Source organism: Pempheris klunzingeri, chromosome 20 (genome assembly GCF_042242105.1).
Source record: "Pempheris klunzingeri isolate RE-2024b chromosome 20, fPemKlu1.hap1, whole genome shotgun sequence".
Taxonomy (NCBI): Eukaryota; Metazoa; Chordata; class Actinopteri; order Acropomatiformes; family Pempheridae; genus Pempheris; species Pempheris klunzingeri.
Genome location: NC_092031.1, coordinates 3873498 through 3897547, shown reverse-complemented (window position 1 = coordinate 3897547; position 24050 = coordinate 3873498). Strand labels below are relative to the sequence as shown.

Here is a 24050-nt window from a genome sequence, read left to right as displayed (position 1 = left end):
CGCTGTTGGTGGCTAACATAACAGTTCGTTAACGCTAACCAGGTCTGTGAATAGAGGGCGAAAAGACCCAAAAAAAGCGTCTGAAAGTCGGGGCGGTGTTCTGGGAGCTGACATCCACAAATACAAATCAAAACGCCACACGAGAAATGAATGAGTCTGGTCTTCAACCACCACAAAATAGGGCTTCACTTGTGTATGACAGCTGCAAATAACCACACTCGCTCCAAAACATCAGCGGCAGCAGTGAAGTGCGGTGGTCAGCTGCAGGGTCGGCACTGTGTACTTTCTCTGCTAATGTATTCCATCTCTCGTTAAGCTCACGCCTGTCAGAGAGGGGGGAAAAAAACTGCTCACTTCAGTCACTGTGAGCATGCCACACAGAACACACTCTTTCCCTGACCGGACCCACTCTGTTTGCCAGGAAACCATTCCCTCTGAGCTGCGAGCAAATAGCCCCTGAGCAGTGGGGGAGCCAGTGATCAATGAGCTGTGGACAGGGTGGCAGCAGACAGCTAGTTAGTTCAGCTGATAATGTTCTGACAGAGAGCAGCAAAGCCACTCTCAGGCTGATGAAGCCAAGAGCCCCCGTGTACGTCTGTATCTCTCTGTGTGCTTGTTACAGGCTGAAGGAGTGACAGTTCAAAGAAACGGTGCACACTGTGCTGCTGCCGTGGGCAACGAGCCCCCCCCCCCACGCCTGCCTGTGCATGTGGGCGTGCGACCACCGACCTGTGTGAGTGTAAGTGAGGAGACTTTCTGTAACTCATTGTTCATTTTTGTCAAGGCTTTAGGCTACGTTTTATCCTTAGCCCTTTATATGTGTTCATTTACAGTCTTCAGTGACACATTTTTCACTGTTTCAACTGTTTTTGGCCTTAAAATGAATGTCATTAATGTGGATATACTAAAAATCATACATGTTTAATAAAGGATGGGATTTTTATTTCATTCGAAAGCACCACAAAGTTGATAATATCAAGTGATTACGTTGGTATTAATTAAACAAAATTACCATTTCTCATGTGAATGTTTATAGTTGGCATGTCTGTGGGGGGGGGAGAGGGTGTGATACCCAGTGACTCGCTGGCTTTTGCCTGCTGTTCCCTTCGCAAGCCTTCACAGGCATGTGTGTGTTCTGCACAGTCATGTGAAAGAGAGGACATAGAGGAGAGTGGCAGTCACACTGTGTGCTGTCCTCTCAACACCTCTGTGGTGAGCCGGAGTGACAAGAGAAGTAAGTGAGCGCTAATGCTTTACCCAGCTCTGGCATTACGTTTCCCAAAAGAGCCCATTCATGCTCACCTCTTAAAAATATAGGGAACAACTATAGTTATATATATACAGTTATACATATAGAACATCTATAGTCACCTGCAGAAACAATGGTGGGTTTTAGTGAATAACCAGCTTCTCTGTCAGAGGTGAACTGGTTGAGTTTAATTAGCAGAATATTAGTCTGTTCCCATGATGCATCAGGTGGAATTGAGCTTACCTGTCACACTGAACCTGACCCTGTAGTCATTACAGTCAAGTGAAGAGTGTCAGCATGCGTGCTGAGTGGGCACATCAGTCATGACTAATTATCCTGCATTAAAAATACAGAGCAAGTGCACAGTGTGGCCAATTTTAAAGAGTTTTAAAGAGTTTTTTTTTTTTAACTTTTCCTAAACTGCTATGTAAGCATTACTGCACTGCGTTAAAAAAAAGTGTTACCTTTGAATCCTCCACTGTCTTTTAAGGACACTTGCAGGTACACTGTACAAAGAACATGAGGTCACACACAGCGTGTATGTGTACACAACATGTGCATTAAGCCACCTGTGGAGCTGCCAACAGATGATGGCACTTCATTCAATGGGACTCTGGCTATACGGCACTTCTTCTTACACAGCAGTTCACGGAGCGCAGCACAAATAACAAACCTAGTGCCCTCGTGTGACACACCAGTAATTGTCGTCTGCTATATATATGCATCATTGTCAGCTATAGTACAGCCAGATAAGAAAATAAGAAGGTACAATACAGATTAAGTGTTATTTCCCACTAGAGAAGAGGTCTTTTTTTTTTAACTCAAGTGGAAAAAGTGTGTTGTTTCACTACTGTACCGAGCCTCTGAGTTGTATCATGGAAAGAAAAACAAAACAGGTCACAGCAAAAAAAGTGAATGTGGATTATTTTATTTAATGATTAAAAAACATCCAAATCACAGTGATTCTAAACTGGACAACCACTGAGAATAAAACAATAACGCTAAAGGCTAGAGGCACATTCTCATCACTGTCCATCAAATTAAACCAGCGGTAAACTTCACACTATTTTTGGATCCACCACCAGCTGCCTCACAGTCACAAGAATGTGAGTTGACAGACTGTCTCAAACATGATTAAAATCTAGTGAAATTATTTAGAAAAAGCCTGACAAAGGGGCTACAATTTAGTGTGGAGCATTACTGTGTGTTAAGACTTCAGACTGGGTCAGGACAGTGACTGACACCCAATGCTACCAAAAAGAACCTCAGCGACGAGCAGAAAAAAAGTCACCGGATTGTGATGAGGAGCAGGACAAATCAGAGGAGGGATTAGTCTTACTTGGGGTACTGTGCTGCAGAATTAATTCAGTGGGTTAGATTCAGTGGATCGGCAATGCTGCCAAGATTAACTTTACTTTGTTCTTATGTATGTCACAAGAGTAGACAGATGAAATGTGATGGATTATACAGACAGCTTATACATCACTTTCTTTTTCCAATTTCACTGCTGCTGTTGACAAGACTGACTCACAGGCTTCTACTTTATTGTGTGTGCGCAATAAAGCATACTATATATACACATGGCTGCATACAACACACACCCACTAAAAATGTGCATGCTACACAGTTTTTGCACGTGTGTACGAGGTGTGTGCATGTGTGTGTGTGTGTGTGTGTGTGTGTGCACCGCCACAGCTATGTCAGCAGCGGTCCTGCAGCACCAGGTGAGATTTATGAGGTGTTAAGAATGCTTGCCTCTAGCCCACTGATGGGAGACTGATCCCACCTCCTCGTCTGCCTGTGCCCCCGCCTAACACCCCGCCTGGCCCCTACTTAAAGACACACTGAAGCACTAACAGACACACAATCACACGAACACACACGGCTCCATATACATGTACGATACACCTCCTGCGCACACACAAAGGTGCACATCAACCCCTGAACCCCAAAGTGTGAGTCTAATTTCTGAACCACCCCCCATCCCCACTCTGAAAGACTCACTTCCTGAGGCCAAGCACACCTTCTAAAATATCCTCCTTACCCAGTTCCACTGACTCCACTGATTTTCTTTCCTCGTGTGGAAAAATCACACTTATTCTGGCCTTTGTATAACGAGAGGGCGCTGAGATAGAGAGGTCCAGCGGGGACCACTCTGAGAGAACAGCTCGGTTTGAACGTGGCCTGAAAGGTCACTGCTGGAACCTGTGACAAGGGAGCACGTTTCACAGCTTTTACAAGCATCATGAATCACCAAGACTTCTCACTTTAATGGGTGACATTGAAGATGCCCTCTTTCCTGACATAAAGTATAGAGTTGCATTTTCTCTCGCCATTGCTAAATATTCTATAGGTCAAGCAAGCGAGCAAACACATGGCGTATATTTTGGACATAGTATCTGTACCTAGGGAAGTGATCAAGTGATCACTGTGACTCCTTAAATTGGCGTGACAGCTGCTGTGACACACACGCTCCACAGTGCACTGCGGTCGTAAAGTAGCGTTGCAGAGTGAAGATTCTTCCCTCACAGACAATCTCTGCTGGGTGCACACACCAGTTTGCAGAGAGCACAAAGAAGTATTAAGAGTTATAATAGTTCTAACTTCTTCACACTCCTCCTCCCCCACTGCAGGAGAATGGGACCAAACAAAGAAACCTGACTGCACATGTTGCACTGATCATTATGGCAACACACATTAACCCTTTATCGGGCAAGGGACCATATTTGGAAACTTAAGTGGGAGTTCAAAATGCCGCCCCTTGCCTCACCATGAGGCAGTAGAGCTACCAGATTTCTCCAAGCCAATCAGCGACAATCAGGCTACATGACAGACCTTCAAGAAACCATATATGGTAACTTCATTGACCTTGATTTTCACCATATTATTAAATGTTTTTTGAAAAACTCATTGTAATGACCACCAGTAATGGTCTAGGGTTGAAAATTTGAATTTCTAAGTATTTCAATGAGTGCCCTATAAAGGGTTAAAGGGTTGCAAGAAAAATAACAGCTCATTTTGCAAATGGAATAAGACAACAATTATAATAACAATAATAATAATAATAATAACTGGGAGGCACAGTGGTGCAGAGGACAGACACATAAAGACACATAAATCATTACTATGTTGTAGACACAGTACAACATGGTATTGCTAATCAAACTGTATATCGAGCTAGTATATTTTTTAGTTAAATTAGACCGCTCCAGTTTCCCTGTGTTCATTTTACTTACCACAGTCAGTAACAAAGGTAGCTTTCCTACTTCCACTGATATAGAAAATGTATATTAACATCAATGGCAAAGTGTTAGTAAATCTCCAAGACATCCAAAGAGATCATGAGGTTCTATGCTGCACTTCACTGATACACTGATCAACATCTTCACTGTGTTTCTACCCTGGAATTATCACATGTGGCCACAGCGGCAGTTACATAGGTTCACTTATCACCTGTGTCCAGTTCCCCCAAGTGGCACTTCAACCAGTGACTGACACCAGAGCCTTTTGGTTCAATACGAGCTCTGTACCATTAAAGCCTTTCTCACCAATCATCTGTCCAAACAACTCTGGGGGCGATTCCATCCCTCTCTGCCCAACCTGCTATGCATCATCTCCCTCTGCTGCTTCCCTAATGCTGCAGGGACTTAGAGCAGGATTAAACCACATTTCTGCACCTCCCCATTCGTTCCCGCTGGGAGAGGAGAGGAGACGACTGAACTATGGGCGGCATCATTCAAAAATCTATTGCTGAAAATGCTTTGTTCAGCCATACAAACAGAATTTGAATAGTGTAATTCTGTGAATCCAAGATCAGCATATGGGGCTCCATCACATGGTAATCTCCATTTCCTGTTTAGCAGATTTCCACTGAGAAAAGCCTCTTACTTATAACCAGTTTTGTTATTAACAGCCATTAAAACCCTACAAATGAAAAAAAAAAGTGAGATAACTTGAATGCGCTGCATGCACTTCCTTATTCAGAAGTCAAAAGGAAGCCAACATGTCTGCCAAAGTGATCCATTACCTACATATAGTCTATCTGATAAGAGAGCCGAGACTGAAACAAGACATCTTTGCCCACAAAAGGAAACAAATTGAAAATCAAGTCTGAAATATAGATAGATATGGATATATGATTCATATTTAACTGAGAAATAATTTCCCAAATTGTTATTTGTAAATCAGGACATAATTACAGTATTTAAAAACATACACAGGAGCTCTCAGTGGCTTTTCAGCTGTGACTAGTGTCTGTAAATGTTTCCCTCAGGCTCTGTGTGGCCTCGACAACCTCCAATCTGACGGTGGGGGGGGATTGACAAAGCACTTGTAGCTGCTCAAAAAGATTCATACACCTGTAAACAACTCAAGGTTCAAGGTGACCTACATAACATGTCAACATTTTTATTAACTTTCTGAGTTGTGACAGCTGGACTGTAGTCAACAATGTTTACAGTATCAGTAAATCAGAATCTTTACAGGTTTCAAAACAGGATTAGGGAAAGTGAAGGGGAGAACATGCCACACCCAGATCCAGTGGAAATGACACCCTTGAAACACCTGTAGCGATGCATCAGTCTGAGTCACTGAGGCTTCCTGGTGATATTCTAGAGAACTGTGAGCGCTAGAGGCGACACTGCAGAGAGAGTGAGCAATCACTGAGCACAATTAGAGAATGAAGAGAGCAGAAGAGATAAAAAAAAAGATCATTTTCCAGACAGCAGTGACTAACCAGCTGCTTGCTGAGTCTGTGTTGTGTACACACACATGATAAATATATGGGCAGAAACACACGAGGAGATGGGCAGAACGTAACCTACCAGTCATATTGTGTATGTTTGTGTGCGGTTAATGATTTCCACGGGCCTCCTGCGCTGTGTGGTCCGCCTTGTCTCCGCCCTGGAAGATATAAAAAGAGGATTGTTAGGGCGGGTGAGCAGCTGAGAAAGAGAGGAGGGAGGGAGGGAGGGAGGGAGGGATATAGCATATAGAAAACAAACAAGGCCATACAGTACAAAGGCCAGCAAGGACACCCACCCCTCCTGCCAGATATCCTACTGTTCCTCTCTGCTCCTCCTCTGCTGACTTCTTTTTCCTTCCTGCTCCATTTCACTTAGTTGTTTTTGTCCCTTTTCCTTAACTGTTCATATTTCCCTTCTTCTTTCTCTCCATTTTTTCCTTTCCTGTCTGTCTCCCTATATCTTTATTGCTCTTCCTCTCCGTCTATTAGTTCCCTCGCCTCTCTCTCCATCCCCTCCTCCTGTGAAAATTTAACTCCGGCCTCAGAAGCATCGGCCTGTTTACTTCACAGTCAGACATGAAAGCCAAACATTTATCTATGGGCCTGCATCACAGTCATGCTATAATTAGTGTGGAGACATCCTCCTACAGCTAGCATTACTGGTTTTAATATCAGTATTGGAACTAGAGACTTTGATGGAGTGACATCTGGAAGACGTTAGCAGGACTTCTGCTACCTGTAGGGTCAGATGGTCTGATGTTCACTAACTTTACCAGAAAGTGCACTTGTTTGCTTTATTTCTGAGTGTGAAATGAGAAAAATTATATTAATATCATGTCATATGGTGCGTTACGTAGGGAGCTGAGGTCATGACATGCTTAACATTAAGACTCTATGCAATGGGAAAACAGCTAGCACCTCCTAAACTGTACCAAATAAAAATGTATCTTGTTTGTTTATCCCGTATGTGATAATGATAATTTGTAGTTTTAGTTATGCAATAGACTTCATTCATCCACCCAGCACTTCTGTACACATGCTATAAATTACCACACACTCAGTTTGCAGTTTTATCAGTATACATTTGCCCATTTTCACACACAGGATGACAGGAATATTAAAGAAAATGTGTGTTAACTTGTGAATTAAGTGGATCTTGTTATTACTGGACAGAGCCAGGCTAGTTGTTTTATGAGAAAGGCATCGATCTAACTCTCTCTCTCTCATCTGACTCTTGTCAAGAAAGTAAATAAGCATATTTCCCCAAAAAAAGCTCTATGTCATCATATAACAACCAGCAACATATAACACATGATTACTGCCAGACTGATTTGGCAATAGGAGAAAATTCAGCTTTATGCAAAACAGCAGTGACTTAGAGAAATGATGGCAAACAGATCTGTCACCATATGTGGTTCTGCTTCAATACGCCTTTTGACTCATGGTCCTATCTGTCAGTTTCTATTAATGGCAAAATAAAAAGCTCATTGTACAGTAACCATACAAGCTCACAACATGTCTATTATCTGGTGAGGCTGCTTCATAAACTCATATCGGCAAACAACACAGTAATGACAAAATGTGTCTAAGCTTTTATAGGCAATTCATCCCTGCTACAATTCATTATGGTTTGTGCCTCAATGAAAAATTACACATGAGCGATAGTGCCCACAAGCATCAGTATGCAGGCTGGCCAGAGAGAGGAGACAGAATAAATAAGAGAAAATATTCAAAAGCTATGAGAAAATCTGTGAAAGTGAGAAATCTGAAGGTAGGAAACCACCTAAACTGGGGAGTGCCTTCACACAGGAAGGAAAAGAGGAAGCTGTTAATGTATTTACAGTCCCATCGGACAGGAAGTGCTGTAAGTAAAGTGTGTGTGCATGTGTGTGTCCGACTTTCAATACATGGATGTGTGTAGGTTGGGAAATCAGGACATCTGCGTGTCTCGTGCTGTGTAATTTGTGTGATCTGGTACGGGTTCATCTCTTTGTCTCACTGACACAAAAACATCCTAGAATGAAGGTCCATTTACTAGCTTTTACAGCAAACCTCATCTGGACCACGAGATGCAGTTGAAAGCTTTGAGAAAAGCTGTAATTGAATTTTCAGGCATATTATTCACTAGATGTTCCAAAAGCCTGCCTGCTTATTTTATCCATAAACAGCTAAACTTTACATTAACATCCACACTCAAGGTCCACTTTTTACTGAAAAAACCACATCTGCTGACAAATACAGACAGATTTACCAAAATGTGTCTGTCCAAGAATAAACTTTCTCAGTCAAGGTACTCAAATCATCCACCACTCTGTGTAAAATTACGTATCCATCCAAACAGTCATATACATATCCATGTCCATATTGCCCATCCCTAGTGTACATTTGATGACATGTGTGGAAAAGGCGACAAGCACAAGGGCGGTTTGCATTTTACTGCCACATGAGGGGATTTCCCCTGTTTGCTGTGTGGAGGACAGGATGGCGAGATGAATGGGTAAGTGGATTGCTAGCTTGATGGATGGAAGTGCAAGAGCCTCTAAACATGACTAATTTTGCAAATAGATGAGGCCAGAGGTCATGCACTGCGTTCACACGCGGGATCACTGAGCTTGCGGATGCAGTTGGACGGTGGATTAACAGTGGGGCAGTGAAAAGGACTGTGCTGTGCAGTGTGTGGCTGTTTGAAATAAAAAGTGCATTGAGGGAATATGGGTCAGATAAACCAGAGACACCAGATCAGCTCACTCAAGACGAGATGCTACAATCGGAGGTCAACTATTTAGCCCCTGTGCTGACAGTCTGTGACAGGGGCCACCTCAGATCTACCCTCCCACACTGCGGCGCAACATAAGACGATGGATGGCAAAACAGGCACAAAGAGAGCAGGGGGCACTGACGGCTGAGGAGCAATGCATTGAGTTGAGGGCTTGGGTGTCTTTGGAGGAAGACGAGCTTCAAAATAAAGTCCCTTCATCTTGCTAACTCCTCCGAGCAATGCTATTGCTGCTGCCAGTGCAGCCTTTTCACCATCCTGCCAACATGAATAGCTCCCTTTGTCGCAATAAAATTCCACTGGCAAGTCTCTAATTAGCTGGAGGGCTCTTCCCCTGCAGACTTGCACGGGCAAAAAAGACGCGGCACAAGAAGAGAGGTAGCTCACTGTGAGGGGAACTGGGCAAACAATAAGAGCCTGAATGGAGGAGCACTCATATGATGCCCTCCTGCTAGAGATAAAACTAACTAATCATATAATTTGAGTGTTCTGAAAAGAGGGGAGGATGAGTGTGCGTGGGAGAATGATTTTCTCAGTGTCCATGCTGTGTTGATGTTCAAGGCAGGAATCTGACAGGTGGTTAACCAGCATTGGGTTGTCAAGAACCAGTAGGATTTATATTGATTTGTTGGGGAGTGGCTGACCTATGAAAATGTAACAACTTTTCCTCTTGTGAACAGCTGAGGATGTGCCAAATGTCTAATTAATGCCCATAACTAATGTGACCTGTCTCGCTTCTTCAGGTAGAATTTAATGGTTATTATTCAGTCTGATGTCCTCTGTGCCTATAGAGGAAGAACACATCTGTTATCTTGATTTAGGCTGCAGAAAACCTGCGCTACAAACTAGAGGCATGAGTTTGAAAGATGAAGGCGTTTAACAGGCAGAAGTCATCGAATGAAAGATGCCACTGAGTTTCATCAAGGGAAATGTACTAAGTGCTCTTAAAGCTGACTCATGCTAAGAACTAATGCCAGGATATGTCAGCCTCTGCTGTTTCGATTTTGGAACTCTTTTTTTTAAGCTGTCTTGCGTAAGCGCCCTGAAATGTATGGCTATCCACTTTAAATTCCACAATTTGTATCAAAAATCCAACGTTTGCATTATTTTTTTATAAGACACCTTGGGGTATGTCCTACATGTATAATGCATTAGCCTTGTAGAATATATGTTTATCTAAAATCCTCTAATATGTGTGTGTGTTCTAGTATGTAGAACACAACATTGGATCCTGTGTAATGTTGGATTTCAGTAGCGTTAGAGCGGCATGTGATCACAGCGGATAGCTATCTTATGTAGTGTAATCAAACTGATCCTGGTGCCATGTCAGATAACACTGTGCAGTATATTTTTTCTTGACATTGAACAGGATTTTGTATTTTGTATGCTACTCTCAAGCCTACAACAATATCTGAACAACAAACAAACCATCATGTAAAAGATGCCAATCTGCTGATACTGACATCTGAAGCAGATTGGAGAGGCAGCTATATCAGACGCATCGATAACGAAGTCATGGCAGGGCAACTTCCTATTTCCTGTTAACAAAGCGACCGCAGGCGCTACAAGTCAACAATACGAGGTTGTGAGGTCATTATCAGCAAAGTGCAAGACTCTGAGGTGCTGTAGAGGTCTCATTTGACAAGAGAATAATGAGCTGTGTGTTAAGATGTAGAAGAGCATTCGCTGCAGTCTTGGTTAAGGATGAATTGATAGCATTCAAAATGAAAAGAAAGTATGCCAGTGAGACATACCACAGATGCCAATCTAGCTACTAAGATGCTGAAAGCTGCAGAAGGTGTTTTAGGGGTCTGGTGCCGTTGAAATGCATTTCAAGTCGTTGTTTGACCGACAGGCACAAGGTCATAATGAATCTTCTTAACAGGAATATCTGTTTATCTGAAAGCTCCAAATTAGCCTTACTAGCCTGGAAGTGTTCCCGAGAAAAAAAACAGGAAGTGGCGTTGATAAGATCCATTAAAGGCTGAGTCTCGTGCTCACCATAACTGATTGATGGCTATCTGACCATGCTTGCCCTCCAAGTCCTAAAATCACCACCACATCTTTCCATTTCCAAAGACAGACTGTAAAATGTTCCTTGTAAATGAAGTTTTGTGATGTTTTAACAATCTGAGACTCTCTCATTGAAGGCAGGAAGTTATGGGGTGCCATTTAAGTATTTCAGAGACTGTTATGGAACAAGAGTATTTGCCATACTATTACTCAGTACTACATTGAGGACAACCATTAGGCCAAATCAAAAGGCAGTGCTGTTTCTTTACACTGCAACAAAGGGATCACAGTTATAAGCTTTGTGGCAACTTAGAAGTTCTACATTTCCAACTTGAAAGTTCTACAGTACATTTGTCCACACTGCAAGAGAGGGTTGTTTTGAAGGCTATTTGCTTTCGTTGCTTCCTGTCCAAGTGAGAGCACCGCCAGTATGATCTCACCAGATAAAACACCCACAGTGGACTTGAGGAAGTCTAAAACAGAAGCAGAAAAAAGTCCTCCCACTTCAGAGGACATTCAAGTGAAAACATCTTGAGGGTAAATTCTGTCAGTGGGCCCCCAGTTCACCACTACACCCCCTCTCTCTGGTGGCAAATGTAAGGCTTTGAACTACAGGCTGGGAGGGGTGTGGGGAATTCACTGGCCTGTCAGGGCTATGAATGATGGTGGATAGAAAAAAATCAGATCCTGCCTCCCTGTTCTGCCTTCAGGGAGATGGTCCTTTGACAGTGAAGACCTTGGCAAGTCATAAAGAGCTCTAGCTCTGGGGGCGCAAGGTGTCATCTTAACATACAAAGGCGCCAATTACACCTGCAGTTTCAGCAAAGGACATCATAATCAACCGTAAGATTGGCAGGCAGTTTAAGGAGCATCGGTTGCCTCTAGAAATACTTTGAGGTGCTCTTTTAACAACGCAATGTTTTAAATTTGGGTAGTCTTGTGAAGTCAGAAATGAAGCGATTATGAGTGAAGTATACACTGCAATGGTTTTGATCAACTGGTTATCTAGGTTGGATGGAGGAAACTCATGTTATTTCAGTAAATGGCAGCTAAGATGCATATTGCATCATGGATATTCTTGTGGTCTGTCAGCGGGAAAGAGCTCAAAAACAATCTGTAGTAGCTTGGTATAAAGCAGATCCCCTCTCAATGGCTTTGTAGACTTGAAATGAAAACAGGATGCCTTAGTGGCACTTGATTTCCTAAGCCTACTCGTCACCACCACCATCACACCAACGCCTCCTTCCATTTCACCTTGTCAAAATACAAGTAAATCAAATCTTACATTCAAAGCTCCTTTTGGTATTTGGAAGAAAACAGAACAACCTGCACCAACCGATGATACGATGAGAAACTGCTGTGAAACAATTGCAGCAGTGTATGAGCATCAGTGCCAACAGCCTGAGGGATCACAAACTTGTCTGGCAAGAGAGCAGAAACAAAACATCAAGAGAGAAGAGCACTCACTCTAGCCAAGTAGTTCACTGTATCTCACATGGATTTCTGGCTAGGAGAGAGTGGTGCACAGTCTGTGTCGTGTGTTTGCACTTGTGCACATGCATGAGGGTATTATGTGTTGCATAAATTTTACATTAAACATTTATTCATCATTAATGTGCAGGACGATTGGTGTGGTGTCAGTCACATCAGCGCCATGTCAAGGCAGAAAAGGGGCATTCATTGTTCACCCAAGTGTCAATCCAGTCGTGGAACTGAGACAAAACACTGAGATTGTACTGCCACAATCCCCGATCCAATAAAATTCAAGCTTTGGTTTTCAGTTTTACCAATTTTTACTTTAAAATTCTCACTTTTTTTTTTTTTTTTTGAAAATTGCTGACTGGTTTAAATGGACTTCCTTAGCTGATGCTTAAATCTTAGCCACGTAATTGCTCGCAGTTCACTCCAACTTTATGTGCGTTACTGCTCCAAAAGTGTCTTTTTAGGTAGCAAGTCCCTGACTCTATTTCTATTTTGTTCTGGGCCTTAAGCTCTGCCAAAAAAGCCCAGCATACCCCGCAGCAGTAGAGCGGCGTAACGCTTCCAGTGTTGGCACAGCCAGAAGACTGAAGCTGCTGTTGCTAGGCAGCCAGTGTGGAAGATATACGCATAAAGAAAATATAGTATAATCCGATTTTTGATTTCACCAATTTGAAATTTACAATAACAATAAATTTTCAGTTTTTAACACCTGAAACTATTGAGATCACAGCTACAGTTTTTTGTTACTGAAAAGGTGATAATAATTATGCGTACATGTTACATCATACTTAACACCATTTCAAAGAATGGATGACTGAGCCTACTATGAACCCTCTTCTTGTGAATGATCATCTAATTTCTAAAAATGGCCTCTAGGGGACTTTTTGTGCAAGATTAACATTTCTTTATATCAGGATGTACTTTCAGTGATGGTCAAACTCAATCTTGTTGCCGTTTCACCAGACTGAGAGACATCTATGTTCAGGCATGGACCCTCTGGAATGAAAGGTCACTCCTGCCATCAGTGACAGCACAATATGTGTCTGTGGTCCACAATGCGAGTCAGTAAAGGCATCATCATCCTAGAACCGCAACATGATGGGCATTGCATGACAACAATACACACACGTAAACACTTCTTTTGGGTAAATCTGTATTGCCCACCTGGAAATGATGTTAGGGACAAAAAAAAAAAAGTTCCTTCATGCTATTTCAACGGTTTCAAGTAGTTCAAAACAAAACATGTTCTGGGTTTGAATGCATTCTTTCAACTGTGCCCATAAAGCTTGAGATGCAGCCTATAACATCAGGAATCAATTCTCAAGCCATGTGGACCGAGTGTAACTGTAGATAAAACCATTTATTCACACATGCATGTATGTGCATGCCCAAACCCTCAGACACACACACACACACACACACACACACACACACACACACACAGACACACATTACAGTAAATGTCCTTCAGGCCATCTGTGTGTCAATCTATTCAGGTTGGGAAAGAAGAAGGGGGGAGGGGAGGGAGGTGACAGCATGTTCATAGTGACACTCCAAGGGCAGCCGTTTTGTCTCGGTGAAAGACTAGATTCACTACACAGGCAGTCATAAAATGCACAGCACTCAGGAGGAAGACGAGCAAAGAGATGAGGAGGAGGATAGCAATAAGAAGAGAGATGACGAAGTTAGAGAGAAAGACTGATGGACACAAGGCCTCGTTGATGAGCGGCTGCCCAGCTGGATGGTTCAAGGAGACGGAGAGGGTGGGGGCATGCTAAACAGGGAGAAGACAATGCAACAAGGCTTGTCAAAATGAAAATTTACTGCTGGTCAAGCTGCAAATAGCTTTGCTCCATGCCCTCAGCATTGTATTTGCCCAAAGTATGTGTTAAGAATGACAGAAAGGGAAACCGAGGGTGAGGAAAGAGCAAGCGAGGTAGAGCCCCTACAAATCCTTCTCTGTACATGGTCAAGAGATACAGACAGACTGGTGTAAAGATATAGTTTGTACCAGAAATATGTTACAATGCTCCACATTCTTTGCTGTGTCCAGTGGAGCCGGATGTATGTAATATTTGTATAATGTTCTATAATTAACCCAAAATACATGTCTGTGCTGTAAATGTGACTTATCTAAGTCTAACTACCTCAGATTTCCAATTGGGTCTTAAAAAGATTAAAGATGTATGGATTTGGGGTTTCTTTATGCAAAAGAGACGAGGCGAGGCCATGCTCTGATGCCTTTTTTTAAAAAAAAAAAAAATAAGGTAGCATGCAGTTACTATACAATTGGCACCCACAGATAATTAGGTCATTATTATGTATGTAGTGCCTCACACACGTTATCTAAAGCACTTTGAATTGTCATTGTATATAAAATGTGTTATATAAATACGCTTGCCCTGCCTGTACATTCTACAGACTCTGTTTATCCTCATCACATACAGTACTGGCTTCAGTGATTTAGCATTTTTGACATGATGTTAATATTAGAGGCACTGTACTGGTTTACATAAGTAGAGAACAAAACATTCTTTGTTGCCATTTTTCCCAGATGGCTCTTCCCCAACTTTTTGATGAAAAAGACAGTTTGGTTGTGTTTCAAATTAGTGCTGTCTTCAAAATCTTCAAAAACTGTATCTCCTTGTATGTTTAGTATTATCCTTTTTTCTATGATCTACCAGCAGTTACACCACAAACTGCTGCAAGACATCAACTGACTTTAAGCAGAAAAACCATAAACCCAACAAGATTCTAGCTGAACATTAAGAGTTTCTTGTTTCTGTTGGATGGTCTAGGTGAAAGTTTAAAGGACAATGCCAGTTTACTATAACCTGAATCTCACAGTACTTTCATAGTTTTGGCCATTATCTCGATTATAAATTCACCAAGTTACAGTTATTGCTGAGATCAAGGAAAACGCAGACATTACCAAAAAGACCATCTAATGACCGGGGTAAGAAACGTGCAGTCAGACGATCGCACTGGCTGAGAATAATGTTATAATAACTAATAAAGAAATGAAAATAAGATCTGAGTTATATGAAACAAGTGGTTTTGGTATTTCTGATCTATATTCCAGGTCCTACAATTTTGTTATTGTTAATTTGTTAATCTTGAGCAAGTAAGTTTAGCAATTAACACAAGGTAACTGTATCACACTGATGCTCACAAAAATGATGCTAAATAGCACTAAAAGTGGTTATTTGGCTCGTTATCATCACTTTTAGTGGTATATAGTACCCATCTTTATGCTACATAGCACCTCTGTCAAATGAAAACCTTTACCCAACTAAACTAAGCTGAAGAACCACTAGAGAACCTCTAAAGAACCATATATAGGCTTAAAAGGTTCTTTGTGTGCAGCGGTGCTACATTGCACCTCAACTACCCAAAGACCTGCTGAAGAACCTCCAATTTGTGTGTGTGTGTGTGTGTGTGTGTGTGTGTGTGTGCTTTACAAACAAAGCTGACTCCACTTATATGTATATTTATGATTCCACAATGAGCTTCCCTTCACTGAATCCAGAGAGGAAAAGGAAGGAAGAAGCTCAACAGGTGCATGACAACAGCTGGGCCCCACCAAAGCTCAAGGTATTAAATCACTCTGGCCTCAGACCCACAGCCCAGCCCCGAGCAGAAGCTATCATCATGGAGGCTAAATGCGATTAGTGTCCAGTGGTAATCTAGGGCCTATTCATTTCTGCTTAGAGTAGGTGACACATTTGATTCAGGGGATTAGTCTACCTCTCCTCACGGTGCAGGGGAGGGGAAATCAAAGGGCCCACATTAGGGGAGTCGTGAAAAAGGAAAGGAACTGTGTGGAAGAAGAGGAAGGAATATCAAAGAAACAGAAAAGGGGAGCAGGAGCCATGAGCCCAACACTCTTCCATAATTAAAGTAGACAGTTCCTTTGTGCAGCCATGTCATTAACATAACCAGCACACTGCAGGGGCCATGGGTGCACCGAGTTCTTCAGCGAGCGCCTTCAGAACATACATGATGAGAGGCTGTGAGACACAAGGAGCCGCCTGATGCTGCAGATTCTGTCACATGATGACTTTAACATTCAAAACTTTATTGCCTTTAATTTCACAAGTCCAATTAACCTTTGAAATGTAGTTTTGCCCACAGCAAACACTGCTTTAAATGCAACTCTACCAGCAATCGCATGCATGTACATCTATGGACACACACTGCTACTGTTCAGTCCATTTATCAACACCCCATTATAACTGTGGTGTTTTATGACACAGTAACAGACATTTGGGAGTTAGTGGCTGATATCACCCACACTGGCTGCCACACAAAACACAGAGAAACCATGTGACCCACCACATGATGTCACATGTGGCTATGGGTATGTTATCTACAGCTCTGTATCTGTCTCTGGACCATCTGCAACCACTTTTACTGCCCAATCTCTGCTTTTATTTTCAATTGAACCTTTCCTCTTTTCTGCAGCACAAATAAACAAAGAGGTACACACACACACACACACACACACACACAGAACTGACATCGAGAGCTATAACGTAGCTCATTAGAGCAGAAGTTGTGTGTGTGTGTTCAGGCATGCAAACAACTGCTAAGGCTAGGAATCAAAGTGTTAACTCATTCTGCAGCACAGGTTTTGTTCATGATGGTATCACATCACAGCTCATTCAATTATGATATTCCGCAGGCCAGTTATCTGCCATGTGTGTGCAGCTGAAGATGAGATAAACATTATAATTCTAAAAGCAAGAACCAATTACACTGTATATTGCTTTAATTTACTGCAGAGCTTTGTGTTCAACAGAAGTTCATGGATAGCAAAGATGAAACAGTCGAAATGAAACAATGATCCAAAATACACAGACTCAGCCTTAAAACACACAAATCAGTATGAGCACATCTGTGCCATCATTTAAATGTCAAGCAGCTATTATACTGTTAAATGTTTATCTGCAAGAAAAAGAACAGTTAAGAGTTCAAATGTCTGTAAAAACAAAAAAGAACAAAAAAAAAAAACACCTCAGCCTCATTCAGTGTATTCAGTGCAAGAGAATATATGTTGTTCCTCCCCACTCAGATCCAGAAACAAACACACAAGGAGTTGCAACACAAGAGGAGGAGGGCAGCTCACAGATTCCCAGTATTTCAGACCCACTGTTACTGGCCAGAACGTGTTGGAAATAGTGGTAACAGTTAGTCTAAAAGCCGATTCTTCACCAAAAAGAAGTGTCATCTCCCTGTCATGATGGCACTGAATGTCACATTAAACATTTAAGGCTTCTTTTATTCAAATTAAACCTGTTTAATTCTTTTGTAAGGTGTGGGAAACATTTTTTATTTCTTCAGACATATAAATAAAAAGGAAAGTCAGTCAATTTAGAGATGACCTTCAATGCACAAAGCCTTTATTTCACAGAATATAAGTGTGTTTCGCAGTAGGTTGATATAGATATCACTTTGTCACAGGTACCACACACGCATATACACAAAGAGATGGCAAAGCTCTTTGAAGCCCCCCCCCCAACTACTACAGACTGCGTGCCTCTGTTTCTTTATGTGTATTTCTGGGCTTTCCTCTGTGGATTTTCCATTTTCGCAGCATGAAAGTGCACAGCGGGGGCACATAATGTAAGCCCTGTGAGGTTTCTCCCTCTGTCAGGTTTTGCATGTGCCTGCTTTGTGATATGGTCTCCACAGATACAACAACACAGAGGCGGAGACGGGAGTGAGGGAGACTGACTTCAGACTGTCAAAGAGCAACAGCGTGGCAGAGTGAGTGAGTCAAGTGTGAGTAAGAGAGGACGATGGAGGGAGACGGGGAGAGAGAGCGAAGTGAGAAAGAAATGTGAAAGCCAGAGAAGAGTGAGAGTCATGGGCGTCACTTCCTGGCCTGCCGCTGTCCCACTACAAGATTACTTCATGTATCTTTCCTTTTCAACGAATGTCTGCTGGTTGCCTGGAAACCTCACAGTCACAGTCGTGCTGCTTTTACAGCTCAAACAAACACGATATAAGATGGAAGTTAATTACTCAGCTTGCCAGGTGATGGTGTTTTTTCTACCTCTGGACAGAGACAGGTACATGTTTTCCTGTTTCCAGTCTTCATCCTAAACTAAATGCTTCCAGGCTGTACAGGCTGTCAGACAGATATGAGAGTGGTATTGATTTAATTTATATACTCTGATGTTCCAATTTCATCCCCACTCTCTACAGGCACAGAGAGAAGCTGAATTAATTTTCTAAATTGAGTGTCTGGCATTGCTATGGCTGCTAACGTATGCTTCCTCACCTGCTCTCTCCTCTCCATCATGGAGCATTTCCCCTCTGCTCCTTCATCCTCGCATCTCTCTTTCACATCCTCTCTTGGAGGAGCTAAGGCCAAGGAAAGGATGCGAGTGAGGGAAACGAGGAGACACACTGGCATAATGAAAAGCATCCTATGTCACTGGCACCTGCAGCTTACTCTCACAGTAACTGACAAACAGACACAGAGCTGAGACAACAGTCGTACACAGACAGTCTGCAATGGAAACATTGTGCCAGGAAACACAAAGGAGCCTCCATGAACCACTGTTGTGTCTGCACAGCCTTTATGTGTAGCCTGTAGGAAAGACATTTGGCCATTGGGGTTAGATTATTTTAACTTGTTGCCAATACAAATACATTTTGCTTCAGAAGTTTGCTGCAATCTGCTACAACTGGTCTGGATTTGAGACAACGATAATCACAGTAAATTCTCAAAGCAACTGCCAAAAAGGTGAGATAAGACTAATGTTGCATCCTTTTCATGTTGAAAACACATCTATAAGGCTTGTTCAGAAGGACATTTTTACACCGAAGTCCTCTTAGTTGATCACAAAAGTCCTCAATTCTGATTAGCAGTAAATTGCATCATTTCTAAAACAAACATTTGCTCCTTCCAGCTCCTCAAATAAGAAAATGTTGCTCTTCTTTCTTTTACATTATTTTAACTGAATAGCTGTGGGTTTGGACAAAAAAAAAAAATCTGAAGACGTCACCTTGGGTTATGGGAAAAGTGCAAAAAACCCTATAAAAACAAGCTGTGAACCAGTAAAGGGAGTGAGAGACTGACTGAAAAACCATTGAGCAGTCAGCAGCACTGCTGCTAGGCAGTCATTCCACCTTTAAGAATCTTGTTGAAAACCTGCCTTAAACCGTAGATAACATCTTCCCCAGTACACCCCTGCTGTATGTTGGAATAACACGGACTGCTTTGCTCCATGATAAGCCCTTTCACTTCAGACTCATGTCATAAAGGCTGAATTCTGTAGCAGGACTTAGCACAGACACACCCTTATTTGTCTTAGCTTGGCTCCAGCTTTTAATGCTACCCTGCTGTGCACAGTCCGGCATATGTAGCGCACAGTACATTATGTACTTAACCATGCCATTGCCCTGTGCTACAGTCCCATGCTTAGTAATCCTCTCCTCCCTCTCTCTCTCAGACTCAGGCCATAGATAAGAAAGGTGTCTATGTCACTGCCTATTCATCTGTGAACTCCGCTGTGAGGGTGCATTGTCCCTGCTGGAGAGGCGACACCAGCGGATCCATACCATGAACACAGGGAGATCTTCATCAGGTGGACACACAAACATTGGTCTATGCTGAGGCTGATGACGTTACAGCCTGCTGTGGCCCTTTAGTGTGTCTAACAATATTATAAAGGTGGTGGCAGGAGATAATTGAATGGAAGGCGAAAGCGAGCGATTCCCCTGCGTGCACATAAAATCAGTAACAGGCCATGAAAACACTGTGGATATCTGAGGGAGGAGGAGGCAGTTGTTGCTCTCACTACTGGAATAGTAGCAGGAAAGCTTTCCAGAGGCTCCGCACAGGGGAGCAACTGAAAGAAAACGTCATTCTGAGCCATTTTTAGACACTTTAAGGAATAGTTCAACATTTTGGGAAAGGCACTTATTTGTTTTCTTTTTTCCAAGAGGGGAAAAATAACAAATACGAGTATCTTCTGTTGACATAGGGATTTTTCTGACAAAATACAACATGTTAGTTGCAGTTTTAGACGTTTTTTGCAAGAATGCTTGTTTTATTTTGGAGGGAGTGAGACTAGCTGTTTGCCACTTTGATCAGATTATTGCTAAATTAAATCATAATTCTGTCCATGTTTTATTTAGGCTAACATCTTGTTTGGCTGCTGGAATGAATTTCGAGCCAGAACTGCACAAAATTAAGTTTAAGTATTGTTAAAAATGGATAGAGGCATGTGAATGGTTGTTGACAACGGGAAACAATCAGATTCTGAGGGATTTCCTCTTAAATTTTCAACAGCAGTATTTGAATTTGTTTTAAATAATCTCTAATGCTCCCAGTGCTGGGAGCAATCAAAATAAACATTAGTACAGTAAATAAGCACACAGCAGTATTTGCTCCCAGTTTCCCCGTGGCTATAGCTGCTGAAAGACATTCAGGATTTTAGTTGCAGCTGATCTGGACTAACAGACTTTGTCATGAGTTCAGGCCAATTCCCACCTTCTTCCCCTCCTTTCTCCTCGCCAGATAAGCGACAGTGGATGGGGGAGCACACGGGCGACTGACAGGCAGCGAGAAAAAAAACATCAGTAGTGGCAGCATCACACTATGACTGATTGTGTACATGTGCCGCTGTTTCCAGGGCAATAAGCAGCACAGATACTGTACTGTGTCATGCATGTTAAAAGGTAGAACAGTGGCTAACCAACAACTTCCTGTACAGTTGCAGAACTGTATACATCTGCACTCCTTAACCTGCAGGAGCCTTAGCAGAGAAAACTCGTTTTCTCATGAGCCAATGGATTAGTGTAGTCATCCTGTTACCTTGGGAAAAGGTTCTTACTTACGCTAGAGGTAGAAGTGTCCCTACGGACTTGGCATTCTTAGTAAGAGCACAGTAAATGACTCATAATGTTTTACAGTTGTGCTCTGCAGAGCCAATGGATCACACATGACATATGAAGAGCAACTTTTGCTGCTGGCCTCTGCAAACTATCCCGCGTCATTCATGGTGAACTATCAGAGCCAAAGTTAAGATATAAAAAGCTCTACTTCCACTGTGGACCTCCCTCTTGACAGAAAACGTGATGTCAGTGACACTGTACATAATTGATGGCTCAACATATGAGCTACGATGTTCTGGCTGGATAAGGTATCCCCAACAGGAAGGACTTCCCTGACCAGTAATTGTATGCTTTCCTTTTGTACCTGCAGAACTGGAGATGTGACAGCTATATGCTCCTTGATTAAATCTGTGATAACACTTTTGCCACAACACCTGCAGGCTCTGACATCTGATTAAAGGTTCTATAGGAACAACAAATAGCTGATCTACTATGTATTCATCTGAGAATATTAAGTAATTATATGGTTACCAGCCGAACAATGTTAAAGTGAGTCAGGCCTGTAATGTCTTCCAGAGAATGTGAGATGGTAAAAAACGGGCTGTTCCTCAAAGACATAAGTCAACAACCACAACAGCCCTGGAGGACATTCTGTGGTAGTTGGCATGAATACATTACTGCTAAAATGCAACATCGCAGAGCAGCTAAAAGCTTTCTTACTGCCTGATGCAACCACTTCCACTGTATTGTAAGAGGCCTTTCTGTTGCCTGATGATAAGAGGGAACTGCCATTTTGTGTTGCACTTTATTCAGTCACTCTGACATTTTGTTCATGTTAGCTAACGTCTGCTAAAAAGGTGGGTCACGTTTGTTCTGTTTTGCCCCAACCAATCAGCTGCAAGCAACATATCAATTACAAGAACCGTCAGTCCACGTGGAAACCATTAACGTAACGCTTCCGTGATGATCGAAGATGGATGCCAGTGTGAGATTTATCGGTGTGACTCCAAATACTGTACGGCTGTGTCAGTCTCATGGACACTTGGCGCCATTTTGTGGTCACTATGTTTTAAAGGTATAGACTAATCACACCTGTGTCCATTATCAAATCGACATGGGTATTATAAATTCTGCTTTGACCAGGCACCAAAATAAGACATTTTGCTTCACTTATTTTTGCCCAAAAGCAGCTTCGCTGTAAACTATGTAGTCAGATGATGTCCCCATTCTTAAAACCGCCTGCAATGCTGTGATTTGTCAGCTCTTTCTCTAACTGGGGGAAACATCAGTGAGCACAACACCAAACCCATTTGAATAACTGAATAAATTGGAGACGCGGGCGGTGGTTCAGAGGTCTGGAAACAGACTAGCTTTGTGTGTAAAGACCAGAACAAACACACTGCTATAAGCAGCTCTATAGGGCAACTGAACTCTAGACAGCAGATCAAACAGGACAACCTCTACTGTAATGGTGATGGAAAAAAGGTGATTCCTAAACAAAAAAATGTCTCTTACCCATGTGTGGCTTTCAAGATAGATCAAAATGGGCTTAGACTGAGTAAACACACTAGCTTTTAGGCTGCATTCACTGGAAATTGACTGGGAACAGAGGGGGCTGATGGATGGATTAGGACAGCTTTAGCAGCTGAAAACAGAAACCAGGATCACTTCACTGTAACAAAGGCTGTGCCTTGCAAAAAACTTGTGATGTCCAAAGCCTTGAAGCCACACACACTCTTCCAAAACACTTTTCAATCCTTTGCACTATATATTATATGTTTGATGCCTTTGTGAAACGTTAAATTAATGCAGACATAAAAAGCCATGTGTGTTACCAGGACTAAGTCCCATTGGAAATATGGTAATCACAAGCTCCATGTTTTTTGTCTTTTTTGACTTCATTTTGGCATCTGGGGATTAATTCTGACATTATTTTTAAATGTGGATGAGAACAGTAATAACTAGACTGTACTATAAGTGTTTACAGGTACATAACACAAAAGGCACAAAAAATATTAGGCTTTAGTTTTCAGCTTGACAATGAGAGCTGGCGAGCTGTGAGGGAGCTCTGCTGTGAGCATGCAAGACAACACATCCGCTCTGCACATGTGTTCCCCTCCTCCAGAGGAGCCACCATACTAAGAATCTGAACCAGACCAAATACAATGTACAAGCAAAGACGCTCACAGTAGATGGATGAACGAGCGAGGGAACCGAGGCAGGAGGGGGTGAGGTTGGCGCCGCAGCCAAACTCACTAAATCACTGGACTAATGTGCAGCAGACTTGTCATCTGCGCATTTCACACATGCAAAAAAACACTTGAGCAGCTCTATACACGCTAAGTCTTGTATGTATATGAACCCACATAAAAGCAGAACAGATGGACCCCTGTGTTGACAGAGCTTTGCAGATCTTAGCACTACACCACGCCAGTGCAGTGAATCAATTAAAGGCAGTTTGTTAATCAGCATGTACAGCACAAACCAGATGGAGATGATGTATTGGAGAGAAAAACAGACACAGAGTAGATGAACAAATGAAAGAGGGTCATGCAGAGGTAGGGGGAAGGCAGTTGAGCCATGGGGGAACTCAGAAGAAGAGAGGAAGGGGAGGGAGAGAACACAATCCTCAATTCGACTATGCATTGGGCTCCAGGATAGACAACATCTGTAGAACAAATTTCTTTCCACTCTACTTTTTTCCTCAGAAAAAGGCAAAGGCAGAGCAGGGATTAACTCTGGAAGTAAAAGAAACAGCTAGAAAAGAGTCAAACTAGAGTGAGGCTAACAAATAATATGTGATGTGCATGTAAACATGAATACGAAACAAAACTTGTGCGGCTCTTTCTGACTGACTTACAGTACCGGGGCATCTGAGAGTGCTTTGATTATACTTTATAAGGGAACAGGAGGACTCTAATATAAGTCAGTTGGCT

General features: G+C 42.3%; 1 long non-coding RNA gene across 1 annotated transcript in view; it reads right to left on the bottom strand.

Moving 5' to 3' along the window:
• Nucleotides 1–24050, bottom strand: part of LOC139220409 (uncharacterized) — a 66806-nt gene that overhangs the window by 31404 nt on the left and 11352 nt on the right. Inside the window, exon 2 of the long non-coding RNA XR_011585768.1 lies at nucleotides 6073–6151. This is a non-coding gene — a long non-coding RNA (uncharacterized lncRNA). The remainder of the gene's footprint in view (nucleotides 1–6072; nucleotides 6152–24050) is intronic.